Below are 5,000 nucleotides of genomic sequence, written 5' to 3'. Positions count from 1 at the left end.
TCGGGCTTAGCTCCAGGGGGACTTTCACGGCCTGGCTGCCCCGGGCTCGGTGCAGTATTTTCGGGCAGAACGAGAAAGCTCCACGGCGGTTTCCCTCGGTCTTGGCTCCAGGGGGGCTTTCACGGCCGGGCTCCCCCGGGCTCGGTGCACTTTTCTCGGGCAAGATGTCACGCAGGCCTGGGGGTATTTTCGAGCAGTTTCGCGATTTTTTCTTACAGCAGTAGCACACCTCTGAAACACGGTGCCATGTTTTACCACGTTGTTGTTATTATTATTATTGTTATTATTATTATTATTATTATTATTATTATTATTATTATTATTTTCATTCATTCGTTCATTCGTTCGATCGTTTATTTCCCCCAAAGCCGGGGGAAGACGCTCGAAATCGGGCAAAGCTACCATTTTAAAAATCAATCACCGCAGCGTGATTTTGCCCGGAAACGGTCCTCCGTGCCTGGGGAAGCCCACAGCTGAAGCCCCTGGTGGAGCTCGGTTCAAGGGAAATGTCCCTGGAAGTCTGCCATTTTGCCCGAAAATAGTGCACAGTGCCTGGGGAAGCCCATAGCTGAAGCCCCTGGTGGAGCTCGGTTCAAGGGAAATGTCTCTGGAGGTTGACCATTTTGCCCGAAAATAGTGCATCATGCCTGGGGAAGCCCATAGCTGAAGCCCCTGGTGGAGCTCGGTTCAAGGGAAATGTCTCTGGAGGTTGACCATTTTGCCCGAAAATAGTGCACTGTGCCTGGGGAAGCCCATAGCTGAAGCCCCTGGTGGAGCTCGGTTCAAGGGAAATGTCTCTGGAGGTTGACCATTTTGCCCGAAAATAGTGCACAGTGCCTGGGGAGGCCCATAGCTGAAGCCCCTGGTGGAGCTCGGTTCAAGGGAAATGTCTGTGGAAGTCTGCCATTTTGCCCGAAAATAGTGCATCATGCCTGGGGAAGCCCATAGCTGAAGCCCCTGGTGGAGCTCGGTTCAAGGGAAATGTCTGTGGAAGTCTGCCATTTTGCCCGAAAATAGTGCATCATGCCTGGGGAAGCCCATAGCTGAAGCCCCTGGTGGAGCTCGGTTCAAGGGAAATGTCCGTGGAAGTCTGCCATTTTGCCCGAAAATAGTGCATCATGCCTGGGGAAGCCCATAGCTGAAGCCCCTGGTGGAGCTCGGTTCAAGGGAAATGTCCCTGGAAGTCTGCCATTTTGCCCGAAAATAGTGCACAGTGCCTGGGGAGGCCCATAGCTGAAGCCCCTGGTGGAGCTCGGTTCAAGGGAAATGTCCCTGGAAGTCTGCCATTTTGCCCGAAAATAGTGCACAGTGCCTGGGGAGGCCCATAGCTGAAGCCCCTGGTGGAGCTCGGTTCAAGGGAAATGTCCCTGGAAGTCTGCCATTTTGCCCGAAAATAGTGCATCATGCCTGGGGAAGCCCATAGCTGAAGCCCCTGGTGGAGCTCGGTTCAAGGGAAATGTCTCTGGAGGTTGACCATTTTGCCCGAAAATAGTGCATCATGCCTGGGGAAGCCCATAGCTGATGCCCCTGATGGAGCTCGGTTCAAGGGAAATGTCTCTGGAGGTTGACCATTTTGCCCGAAAATAGTGCATCATGCCTGGGGAAGCCCATAGCTGAAGCCCCTGATGGAGCTCGGTTCAAGGGAAATGTCTCTGGAGGTTGACCATTTTGCCCGAAAATAGTGCACAGTGCCTGGGGAAGCCCATAGCTGAAGCCCCTGGTGGAGCTCGGTTCAAGGGAAATGTCTGTGGAAGTCTGCCATTTTGCCCGAAAATAGTGCATCATGCCTGGGGAAGCCCATAGCTGATGCCCCTGATGGAGCTCGGTTCAAGGGAAATGTCTCTGGAGGTTGACCATTTTGCCCGAAAATAGTGCATCATGCCTGGGGAAGCCCATAGCTGATGCCCCTGATGGAGCTCGGGTCAAGGGAAATGTCTGTGGAAGTCTGCCATTTTGCCCGAAAATAGTGCACAGTGCCTGGGGAAGCCCATAGCTGAAGCCCCTGATGGAGCTCGGTTCAAGGGAAATGTCCCTGGAAGTCTGCCATTTTGCCCGAAAATAGTGCATCATGCCTGGGGAAGCCCATAGCTGATGCCCCTGATGGAGCTCGGTTCAAGGGAAATGTCTCTGGAGGTTGACCATTTTGCCCGAAAATAGTGCATCATGCCTGGGGAAGCCCATAGCTGAAGCCCCTGATGGAGCTCGGGTCAAGGGAAATGTCTGTGGAAGTCTGCCATTTTGCCCGAAAATAGTGCACAGTGCCTGGGGAAGCCCATAGCTGAAGCCCCTGATGGAGCTCGGTTCAAGGGAAATGTCTCTGGAAGTCTGCCATTTTGCCCGAAAATAGTGCATCATGCCTGGGGAAGCCCATAGCTGATGCCCCTGATGGAGCTCGGTTCAAGGGAAATGTCTCTGGAGGTTGACCATTTTGCCCGAAAATAGTGCATCATGCCTGGGGAAGCCCATAGCTGAAGCCCCTGATGGAGCTCGGGTCAAGGGAAATGTCTGTGGAAGTCTGCCATTTTGCCCGAAAATAGTGCACAGTGCCTGGGGAAGCCCATAGCTGAAGCCCCTGATGGAGCTCGGTTCAAGGGAAATGTCTCTGGAAGTCTGCCATTTTGCCCGAAAATAGTGCATCATGCCTGGGGAAGCCCATAGCTGATGCCCCTGATGGAGCTCGGTTCAAGGGAAATGTCTGTGGAAGTCTGCCATTTTGCCCGAAAATAGTGCATCATGCCTGGGGAAGCCCATAGCTGAAGCCCCTGATGGAGCTCGGTTCAAGGGAAATGTCCCTGGAAGTCTGCCATTTTGCCCGAAAATAGTGCATCATGCCTGGGGAAGCCCATAGCTGATGCCCCTGATGGAGCTCGGTTCAAGGGAAATGTCTCTGGAGGTTGACCATTTTGCCCGAAAATAGTGCATCATGCCTGGGGAAGCCCATAGCTGAAGCCCCTGATGGAGCTCGGGTCAAGGGAAATGTCTGTGGAAGTCTGCCATTTTGCCCGAAAATAGTGCACAGTGCCTGGGGAAGCCCATAGCTGAAGCCCCTGATGGAGCTCGGTTCAAGGGAAATGTCTCTGGAAGTCTGCCATTTTGCCCGAAAATAGTGCATCATGCCTGGGGAAGCCCATAGCTGATGCCCCTGATGGAGCTCGGTTCAAGGGAAATGTCTGTGGAAGTCTGCCATTTTGCCCGAAAATAGTGCATCATGCCTGGGGAAGCCCATAGCTGAAGCCCCTGATGGAGCTCGGTTCAAGGGAAATGTCTCTGGAAGTCTGCCATTTTGCCCGAAAATAGTGCATCATGCCTGGGGAAGCCCATAGCTGATGCCCCTGATGGAGCTCGGTTCAAGGGAAATGTCTCTGGAGGTTGACCATTTTGCCCGAAAATAGTGCATCATGCCTGGGGAAGCCCATAGCTGATGCCCCTGATGGAGCTCGGTTCAAGGGAAATGTCTGTGGAGGTTGACCATTTTGCCCGAAAATAGTGCACTGTGCCTGGGGAAGCCCATAGCTGAAGCCCCTGGTGGTGCTCAGTGTCTCCGGTGGGGTTTTTTTTTTCTAAGTCCGAAAATTTTTCTAAGTCCGGAAATTTTTCTAAGTCCGAAAATTTTTCTAAGTCCGGAAATTTTTCTAAGTCCGAAAATTTTTCTAAGTCCGAAAATTTTTCTAAGTCCGAAAATTTTTCTAAGTCCGAAAATTTTTCTAAGTCCGAAATTTTTTCAAAGTGAGGTTTTCACCGTCGGGGCGTGAGAACCAGGCGCTCTCCCCCGATCCCGCATCCCGGCCGGAGTGCACTTCTTCGGGCTCGCCCCTCGGCCGGAGGACCCTCACTCGGGGTGGTTTCCAGAGGGGTACCGTCGGGCTCATGAGCGATCGTAGGAATTGACGGGGTCCAAGCACTCCGGGATGGCGGTTATGCCCGGCTACTCCGTCCGAGGGAAGAGGCGCCCGAGGCGGCTCCCGCGTCTCTCCCCGGTCCCCGGATAGCCCGCGGAGCTTCTGATTTCTTCCATTTTCGCCGTTTTCAGAGCTCCGCTCTCCCCCGTCTCTCGGAGTGCCCGGTGGTGGTGAGGTCGAGGGGAGTGAGCGGGAGGCCCGGGGACGGGACCGGGAGGGCGGCCTCCGCGTCCGTCTCGCGTGGGCCTTCCACGGAGGACGGTTCCGCTTTCGCCCGTCGTCCGTTCAGAGTCCTGAACTTTTTCCTAAGTGCCGTTTTCACCTCCGGGGTGCAAGGACCGGGCGCCCTCTCCGCGTTTCGCCCCCCGACCCGACGCGCGCCCCCCCGGGCCGCCCCCGCGCCCCGTCCCTCGTCCGGACGGCGTCCGCAGAGGTGGGGTTTCGCGGAGGGGTGCCGTCGGGCTTGTGAGCGATCGTAGGAATCGACGGGGTCCAAGCACTTCGTGGCGGCGGTCGTGCCGGGCGACGCCGTCCGAGAGAAGGGACCGCGAAGGCGGCTTCGACGTCTGTCTCTCGGGGCCCTCCCGGAGGACCCGGCCCTCTTCCTTTCGCTCTCGCCCGCGCCAAAGTGCGGTTTTCCCCTCCGGGGTGCAAGAACCGAGCACTTCCGACCACGGTCGTCGCGCGCCCCCGAGAGAAGAGACCAACGCGGAGGCGGCTCCGCGGTCTTTCTCTCAACCCTGGTAGATACGAATACGTCGCACGCCTGGGGTAGGCTCCTGCCCGGCTTCGGCCGCTATGGGCACGGCGGTCGCTACCCCGCCCCGCGTGTCGTCCCCGCGAACCCGAACGTCGACGGGTCCTCCCGGACCCGGAGCCGTGACGGGGAGAGCGAGAGCCCCCCCCTCTCGGAGAGAGTCGTATACGGCCGGTCCCCTACGTCCCGACTCAGTCGGCCCTACGCTTCGGGGTCCGGCCGGCCCGGGGCCCCCCGGCAACCGCAGCACGCGGGGACGGGGGCGCCGCCCGGGCCGGCCCGCCCGCGGAGGATCACAGTTTTCCTAGGTCCGCCAGCCCGACCGAGCGAGAGAGAAAAAAAAA

This window comes from Ictalurus punctatus, unplaced genomic scaffold, assembly GCF_001660625.3.
Source record: "Ictalurus punctatus breed USDA103 unplaced genomic scaffold, Coco_2.0 Super-Scaffold_197, whole genome shotgun sequence".
NCBI lineage: Eukaryota > Metazoa > Chordata > Actinopteri > Siluriformes > Ictaluridae > Ictalurus > Ictalurus punctatus.
Note: the sequence above shows the minus strand (reverse complement) of the source record.